Source organism: Oryctolagus cuniculus, chromosome 9 (genome assembly GCF_964237555.1).
Source record: "Oryctolagus cuniculus chromosome 9, mOryCun1.1, whole genome shotgun sequence".
Taxonomy (NCBI): domain Eukaryota; kingdom Metazoa; phylum Chordata; class Mammalia; order Lagomorpha; family Leporidae; genus Oryctolagus; species Oryctolagus cuniculus.
In genome coordinates this window covers 3,052,379-3,061,552 of record NC_091440.1, presented here as the reverse complement: position 1 = coordinate 3,061,552, position 9,174 = coordinate 3,052,379, and the positions used below count along the sequence as shown (strand labels likewise).

Sequence of the window (9,174 nt, the reverse complement as noted above, 5' to 3'; positions counted from 1 at the left end):
GGAGCCAGGTACTTATCCTGGTCTCCCATGGGGTGCAGGGCCCAAGCACTTTCATCCTCCACTGCACTCCCTGGCCACAGCAGAGAGCTGGCCTGGAAGAGGGGCAACCGGGACAGAATCCGGCGCCCCGACCGGGACTACAACCTGGTGTGCTGGCGCCGCAAGGCGGAGGATTAGCCTAGTGAGCCGCAGCGCTGGCCGACCATGGGCGTTTAGGGGCTTCAAGGTCAGATGACATTGGGGGAGTTTCTTAGCTCAGGGGCCGGTTCCTCTTGTGTGGAGCTGTGTGTGTGGAGCTGGGGTGACAGCAGTGTCTTCTCTGCCTCGTGTTGACGGGGGCGTCGGGTCAGGGACCCGAGCAAGCCCGGTGCGCCGTCCGCTTCTCAAACGTTGAGTACGTGGTCGGGGATTTGCGGAGCAGCTCTGTCTGTCACTGTCTGATTTACCAAATTGGGACCTTTAACCCTTATCTCAGGTCTTTGGCAATAAGGAAGCATTTCATTTCCGGCTTGGGAGAGAAACCCATGGCTGCAACTTTATGGCAGGAAGTGCAATCCAAACAATGCCATTCCCCCCTCCCCGGCCCCGGCCTCGGGTTTCCTCCTTGAGAACATGAGGCTGCCTGTGCTGACTCTTGGCTGGAGGCGTCCAAGATGTGCAAAGGCTGAGCTCACGGACGCAGCCTCTCCATGTCTGGGGCGAGCCGTCTGCTCGTCCGTCTGCACGTAGCCCACGCTGACGCTGTGCAGACCATCTCCGCAGGGTCTGTCACTCTCGTCCCTCGGCCAGCTCTTCTTCCAGGAGGAATTCCTGATGGGATCCAGAGAGCACCTGGACACCTGCCTCACTCACACTATGTCAAACCTCAGGCTCGAGGGGAATGTTTCCTGTTGCTCTCCGGAGCCCCTGGACTCCTGCGTGATGAACCTGGATACGGAAGAGCAGGTGTGTGTAGTGATTCCCTCCTAACTCAGTGCGGCTTCACTACCACCGTCTCTCTCAGAACAGCCGGGCGTGGCCGGAAGCTCCCGCTGCTCTCCGTGTTCTGTGGGCTGTTTACCCACCATGCTCAAAGCATGCCTGTGGACGTGAATTAGCCAGACAGGCGGGGGAATCTTCCTATTTTGTGCAACTGATAAAAGATAAAATTCCGAGACGTTGCAAAATCTCCCTGTGCAGGTCCTGCTCACATTTCTCGCATATCCTCACCCCTGGAATTGGTCTGGTTGGCTTGGGGCGGCCGGCTCTACTGCTAGGTGTTTTCCATTCCTACCGTTTGCCTGTGGCCCTGCCTGGTCTCCCAGAAGGCACCTGAGCTCAGTGTGTTCTGTTCCTGTCCCTCTGACCTACACTCACACAGAGGCGGACACCCAGGGAAAGTTAAAAAACAAGAGGCCTGATTCTTGCTCCACCTCTGACTCCGTGGTCACACACTCGTCTGTAGGTCCCGTGACCCCTGCACACCGTAACTGTCAACTTCCAGCCTTCGTCTTCCCCGCCGATGTCACGCTCTGTGTCAGTAACATTCTTACGGTTTGCAACAGGGAGCTGGGACAAGATCATCATAGGGAGGCGATGACAGCCATCTGTGTTTTTGCAAAGAATTTTTTTTGTGGTTGTTGCAAGTTCTTAATAGATGTTCATTGAATAAATGAAAGAATGACACCCAAGGCCACATCATTAATATCATTGGAGAGGGGGCTGGCGCTGTGGTGTAGCAGGTAAAGCTGCGCCTGCAGTGCCAGCATCGCATATGGGCACCGGTTTGAGTCCCAGCTGCTCCACTTCCAATGCAGCTCTCTGCTGTGGCCTGGGAAAGCAGCAGAGGATGGCCCAAGTCCTTGGGCCCCTGTACCCTTGTAGGAAGACCCAGAAGAAGCTCCTGGCTCCTGGCTTTGGATCAGCACAGCTCTGGCCGTTGCAGCCATCTGGGAAGTGAACAAGCAGATGAAAGACCTCTCTCTCTCTCTCTCTCTCTCTCTCTCTCTCTCTCTGCCTCTCCTCTGTGTAAGTCTGACTTTCAAATAAATAAGTAAACTTTACAAAAATCATCGGAGAGAGACCAATCACACATTCTGAATAGTTATTACAAATACCTGTTTGCTGAGAAATGTTTATTTTAATCATTGTGTTCTCAAAAATTTTGGAACAATTTTAGATTAGTAGAAAAGTTGCGTGGATAGTACGGAGGTCTCCTCATGTTAACATCTTATATAACCATGGTCAATTTGCTAAAAACCAGAAATTGACATAGAAAATTACTTGAAATTTAACTACAGACTTTATTCAAATTACGCACCACATTTTCAACTAAATTTTTTTCTGTTCCAGCATCCAATTCAGGCTGCCACATTGTATTTAGAATAAGTGTGTGTTTGTTTGTTTGTTTTTACTAAATGAAAAAAAGCAAAAACTCCACCTGATGAAATGACAATTGAATTCTACAAGGAGCGGGCAGGATGAAGACCTGGGAGGGTGGGGCTCTCCCTGTTGGAGCAGGGCTGGGCTGCGCTGGGTTGATTGTTGTCCATCAAAACAGCGTCCATTCAGAGCCTCAGACCATGGCCTTTTGTAGGAAAGGGTCCTCTTCCAATAAAATTCATTAAACTTCGGTCTAGACTGGGCTGGCCTGGCCCAGTGACTCCATCCCATATCAAACTACATGACTGAAGCCTCCAGTCCTCTCTTCCAATCCGGCTTCCTGCTAACGCACACCCGGAACGCAGCAGGTGGCGGCCGAGGCGCTGGGGTCCCCGCCGTCCACGTGGGAGGCCGGGAGTGTGTCCCCAACTCTGGGGTTCAGCCTGGCCCAGCCCCAGTTGTTGAGAGTGTTTGGGGAACGAACCGGTAGGTAGGAGCTCTGTGTCTGTCGACCTCTCCCTATGCCTAGAATCCATGAAGGAAAGAAGAGAGAGCAGACACAGGCAGGAGGACAGGAGAGGAAGGAGGCAGAGATCAGAACGGGGCAGCCATAGGCATCTCCAGGACACGTTCGGACTCCACCCCGCTGTGAGAGGCCAGGGACAAGCTCTCGATCCCTGGGCACCTCCAGGAGCGACCCTGCCCGCAGGCAGTGATGCCGGGCGACCATGGACAGGTACCTGGTGTCGGGAAATGCCTGGGAAACGGCAGCTCCCATCCGTTCCCAGCCCCTGGTCTCAGCACATGGACCATTTCTGGAGCACCCTCCTGGCGGGACAGTAACGGAGCCTCAAAGACCAGCTGTGGATGATCCGAAAGGAAACAGGCCCAGATCCCTCCCCACGGGGGGCTGGCCAACCGCTGGAGCAGCCGGAGGTTCCTTTTGCTCACCCTGGCTTGTAGGTAACCGCAGACCGTGTCGCCACAGCCCCGGCCGCCGGGAGGGGTCCTCGCACGGGGTCGGCGCGTGGATTTGGAACGCGGGTCCTGTGCTCCGTTATCAGTGCTCAGCTAGCTCACGCCCACCAGGGACGCTGCCCCTCCCCCGACAATGTTCTGCCGGGGGAGAGTCATCCCTTTGATTAAAACAGAACAAAACAAAAACTCCTGTTTAAGGCTGGGGAACATTTGTAAATATTTACCCTTTTGTATTTGCCTTTTAATTCTGTTCCAGATTTGGTTTTCGTTCACTTTGAATTTCGTTTGACACAGCTGGGAGCCGTGACTATTCCCTCTGTAGCTTCTTCCATGGATCTGTGCTTAGAAAACATTCCTCCAAGCTGCTAATATTCTAATTCATATCTTCTTCCCTTTACATTTGACTCCCTAATCCACCTGGATATTTTAATTTAGTTTGAATTTCTAAGAATCTCATTATTTCTGTTTGTCACTTTATATCTTCCTAGCTCATGCCCTAACGCAATTTACTAAACAAAACTGTATTCCTTCCACCTGTTTTTTTTTTTTTTTAAGGTTTTATTTATTTGAGGGGCAGAATCACAGACAGGGAGAGGGAAAGACAGAGAGAGGTCTTCCATCTGCTTGTTCACTCCCCAAATGGCTGCAGTGGCTGGAGCTGAGTTGATCCCAAGCCAGGAGCCAGGAGCTTCTTCCAGGTCTCCCACATGGGTGCAGGGGCCCAAGAACTTGGGCCATCCTCCACTGCTTTCCCAGGCCACAGCAGAGAGCTGGATTGAAAGTGGAGCAGCCGGGACAGGAACCAGTGCCCATATGGGATGCCAGTATTGCAGGCAGGCTCAGCCCACTATGCCACAGCGCCGGCCCCTCTACCTGGTTGTAAAATGCAGCATTAGCACATAAATTCTGCATCGTTGGCGAGCCCAGCTGGAAAAGGCCGGCTCCAAAGCGTCGGTGGTATCTGGGCCCACGTTGGAAGAGAGCTGACCCGACGGCTGCCACCTGCACCAGGGGGAGGCAGTCTCCAAGCTGCCCACCTCGGAGCCACGCCGGGATGCCGGGCCAGCTGCCTGGCGGTTCCTGTGTCAGCGTGTCCTGTCCACAGCCTTCCCTGCCAGCCACTGCGTGGCCAAGCGCTTCTCAAACGTGAACTCCGGCCCAGAGCAAGCACAGGGGCCCCGGCCTCTGGATCCACCTGCTTCTGTGGGTCACCCCGAGAGCAGCAGCCTGGGGTTCTGCGCACGTGTGGCGGAGGTGGCACTGCTGCCCCCCTTGCCCAGGGATGACCAGAGCCCACCCACCGGCACCTGCGGCGGGAGCAAGAAGCCGTGGCCCTCGGGAGTTTGGAGCAGGGGAAGACGCCCGTTGCAGGAGGCCACAGGCTCAGGTTCTGCCCCATGTCTTGGTGACAAGACTGCCTTCTCAGTTTCCCCGCCCACCAGGGACACAACCAGAGAGGCAGACCTCATACTCAGCAGACTCACGGCCACGCAGCCCTGGGCTCCACTGGGCGCGTCCTGGAATCGGCTCCAAGCACGGTCAGGTCTTCCACCTTAGGAACAAGTCGGCTCTAAAGCTGGGGTGTGGAGGGAGGCAGGTACACTGGGAAAGAACACACAAAGGGGGCACCATGAGCAGTGAGTCTGCTGGAGCCAACCGCAGGCAGGCTGTCCACGTGGGGTGTCGTGTGGCCTCCTCGTGGTGGCAGAGCCCCAGTGGGGAGGACAGGGGCCCTGGGGCATGTATAGGGCGGCACAATGGGGAGAGGCTGCTGGGGGTCACATCTGAGCAAGGGCCCTGAGTCTGAGAGGGGCTGGGGGCAATGGGATGTCAGAGCTCAGCGGGGTGGGGAGGTGCTGTCTGGGCTCAGCCTCCGAGGCCGCGTGGGACCTGGAGACATCAGTGCAGGGGGAGAGGAGGCAGGGGTGACGGGGGAGGCAGGGCTGGGGCCGGGGAGCTGTGAGTACAGAAAGGGAGAAGGAGGGTGGCCGCTGAGCTGCGTCCGAGCACAGATGTTGGCAGGAGCTCCAGCCCGGCGCAGGAGCAGGCAGGGCTCTCCGGCCGAGGGGACCAGGGGCATCACCGCTGCCCCCACGCACGCTGGGAGATCCGCCACGCAAGTGTCGGCAGTGTGGGACGGCCACGCCCTGACACAGCGGAGCCCTCTCGGTGATGACAACACCACGCCAGGCACACGTCGTAAACCAAGGCCAGAGATGCTCACAGAGGACCTGCCCCCAGGAGGACTGGGAGAGAGGCAGGGCAATGGACACCCAGCGAGAAGTCGTCCCGGAATCTCAGGTCGGGGGAACAGGGAGCCCAGCGGGCAAAAATTAACCCGAGTCACCCCCCCTCAGCCGTCGGCACAGTCCCCTCACTTCAGCAGTGTCCCCTGTGGTGTTGGAGCACGGCATGGCCAGGCCACTCGGTCACTCGGTCACTCTGCCATGGGTGATCCCCAAACACTGCCTCTCACAGAGGAGGACATGGGATGGAGCCGGGCCATCTGCCTCGCCGGCGCCCCCCAGTGGCCTGGGGCTCTGCAGTCTCCCGCCCGCCCAGGCAGCTTTGCCTCCCCCTTCCTTCTGGTCTCACGTATTCTGATTGACACGCAGTGGGTTGCACGCACGGATAATGCATGCTGGGGTATTTCCCACACATGTGCAACGTGTAAGGGTCACGTCAGCGTTGTTAACATTTCCATCATCTACGCCATCACCAGCCTATCTCTGTCCTGCCCTCCATCCCCCGTGGTTCCCAGCCTCTGGGAGCCAACGTCCGACCCCCTGCTCCTAAGAGGTAACTTTCGTCACTCCCACGAGTGAGCAGGGGCACGCGACGTCCGTCTTGGAGGGCTCACGTCACTGGCACTACCTTCAAGCGGGTAGAGCTTTGCAGCAGAAGCAGCCCAAGCACACTTAACCTGGGGGGGAGGGGGAGCGGCGGCCTTGGCCTCAGCCACCCTGGCAGGTGGCAGCACTGCTCCCTCTGATCCAATGTCTCCAGCGTCCTTTCTGCAACATGAGTGGCTTCCCTGGAGTGATCGCAGCCCAAAGCAGCCCCAACAGGCCCCCAGTAGAGGGCTCCAGGCCGGGGCGGGGGGTGGGGGGCAGCAGGCAGCAGGTGCACCCATTCTTGTTTAAGCCTTTTCACGGGTACATTCACCAGGGCCATTTCGGGGACCGTGTCTCCAAGTTGCACGTGGAAAATATTGTCACTGCTACAGAAAAGACGCAATTGACACTGGCCGCAGGGATGGAGCCCGAGGCTGGGTTGGCACTGCTGGACACTGAGCCCCCCCCCCCCAGGGTTCCACTGGGGCGTCCACATTCTGCTGCCTCTTCCCTGCCTGTGCCCCAGGCTGTGTGCTGCACACCTGGCTGAGCAGGTGCTAACTCCTCCTGGCAGCAGTGGGACGCTGAGGTGGGATGGGGGGAGGTCCTCCAGGGGCTTGGGGGGGGGTCCCATGATGCATCCCTGCATCTACTCCTACAACAAGCCATTCCACCAGCAGGCACTGAGTGGCCGCCTGTGCCCCGCCCTGCAAAGCAAACCCAGCTGGGAGCTGCGTCCCCCCCACCCCGCCCGAGGTGCCCATGCCAAGAGCTGGGCGAGGAGCCTTCCTATCAGAATGCCCTTGAGTCCCCTCAAAGGCAGGGTCAAGGCAAGTCCTAGCACAGGAAGTGGAAGGCTAAAATTAGAGCCGGCGGACGGCAACTATGTAACCTCCAGAATTAACGAACCGTGACTCAGAGCTAAGTTGTTCAGGCGCTGGTTTCCGGCTCCCTCTCTGTGTTCAGGCCGCTGAGGGCGGCGGGCCACACAGGAGCTCTCTCTCGGCGTTCATGGCAGCGGGCTGGAAGCGGTCTGCACCTCCGCCAGCATTTCTCTGCCGCTTCTGCTGAGGCTGGGATGTTTAGGGTTACGTAACAGAGAGGCCTGATGGGTAAATGCATTACTAACAAAGCTGCTTCCACTCACCCTTGTCTTGCCATCGCCTCCCAGCCTGGACCCAGTCCTTCCACCCCACAGGGGACGCCTGTGATCCAGACACCATTGCAATCAGGCAGCAATGACACGAATTGTCACTGAGCTCCTCATGATTAGACATCCAAAAATCCAGGCGTGGATGGGCTGGTGCATGCAGGACAGGGATCTGTAACCCCTCGCCTTCAACGGGTTCTGACAAGACCGATGTTAACACACTGCCCCTACAGACGTCAGAAACCCACCCGTGGCCCGGGGAGAGCCCCTGCCACAGCTCGGGGTCTCCTGCTGGTCAGTCTGTGAGTGGCGTCCTCAGAGGCCATAGATATTTCACAGCAAGCGTATCCTGCTGCACCCCCTGAATTTTGAGGGGGACACAGAGAAGCCTGGGCTGCAGCCCGCGGCATCGCAACGCAGGACACGTGGGCTCGGGGGCCGAGTCCCACCTGACACAGCCCTCCCTCCTCCTCTGCTCCGATCTCTACTCCATCAGCAGGGTTCTAGGCACACGGGAAGCAGGTACAGCTCCCACGGGGCAGATCCCTGCGGACGTGAAGTCCCGAGCTCAGCGGCAACCCCCAGGGGCCAGGCTCACACATCCTCAAGGCTGTTGCCCTAAAGCACAAACTTCTCCAGCTCCTCCACGCCGTGCGCAGCACCTGGGGGCAGGGGTGGGGGGCTGGGAAGGCATCAGGTGAGCTCTGCCCCCTCCCCGTGTTTTAATCCACCCCAATCTCCACCTGCTTCTAAACTGTGACGGAACACACGTCTCCACGCTGGCCCGCTTCCGGCTTTGGAATGAGAACAGTCTTGCTTTGGCTGCCTAGAAACCTGCTCCTCGGTGGGCGGACTCGGTGCAATGCGATTGCCCTTGCGTCCCCACGGCAGCCCTGCGTGTCACACACGTTCCAGCTGGAACCCCGTGGCGGGCTCGGCACCAGGCGCGGTTTTCCCTCTGCTCTTCCAAAGGCCAGGGCGGCCCCCGCAAGGGCGTAATCCCATCGTGGGGGTCACTGAGAGCACCCAGCTCCTATCAGATCGGCTGGGCTGCCGCACAGGAACTGCTGGGGAGCCGTTCCGCCACCACATCCACTTGGCTCTGTTTAGGAACCAAGTACAGGAAGGCAGTTATTGTACAACACTGGTTTCCTGTCGACCGTAAATTGGCAGTAGCAGAAAAATAGAGGATGCATTTATTAGCAGGCAAGCGAAAAGGAAGACGGGCCTGGACCCTGCTTGTTTGCTTTCCCGGAGCCCACTCCTTCCCCCCGGGCTGGCTGAAAAAGCCCCTTTAACTGCTTAATTACTTCTTAATAGTTTTAAGCAAATTCAAAGGGCTGCTGGTTGCTAAGTGCCTGGAGCTAAGAGCTGCCGGGAATATGCGAGGAATGCCTGTGTGGACCGGAGCTCCCGAAACCTGATTAGCAGCCTTTGTCCGGGCTTCTCTGCCTTATTTGGTGGTGAGCGGGCGAGGTATTTACTTTGAAGCTAGATTTTTACATCTGGGGACTAAGAAGCGGCTTCTAACCGCAAAAAAAGGGGTGGGGGGGGACCCATCAAGTCAAAAATATAATAGTTTCCAACAAGAGGTGTAATCCCGTGACAAATGCCCCTGCAGAGACTGGCTGTAGAAAAAGCAGGGAAAATGGCTTAAAAAAAAAACAAGTGACTGTTTCTTTGAGAACATGGAGTTCAAGGCAGGCCGAAAGGTGGGACCAGCCCCTTGCAAAGAGGGAGGGGAGGCCCTGCTGGTGACCTGCGACCCGGGCCTCTTCCCGGTATTGGAAGCAGGGTTCCACTTTTCGACTTTGGCTACTTCCCTAACGCTGTCAGGTGGAAGCAGGCCCC

At 57.3% G+C, this 9,174-nt stretch overlaps 1 long non-coding RNA gene across 2 annotated transcripts; it reads right to left on the bottom strand.

The window, feature by feature from the left end:
• Window positions 1-1,986: 1,986 nt before the first annotated feature.
• On the bottom strand, window positions 1,987-8,461 carry LOC127491986 (uncharacterized). Of its 2 annotated transcripts, none has more exons than XR_007920863.2 (4): window positions 7,083-8,461; window positions 4,804-4,941; window positions 3,313-4,212; window positions 1,987-3,189 (listed from the first exon to the last, which is right to left on the bottom strand). It is a non-coding gene; the product is annotated as an uncharacterized lncRNA (long non-coding RNA). The 2 variants fall into 2 exon arrangements; XR_011378596.1 differs by having other exon boundaries at window positions 1,987-2,886; window positions 3,102-4,212; window positions 7,083-8,460.
• Between the last annotated feature and the right edge of the window lie 713 nt (window positions 8,462-9,174).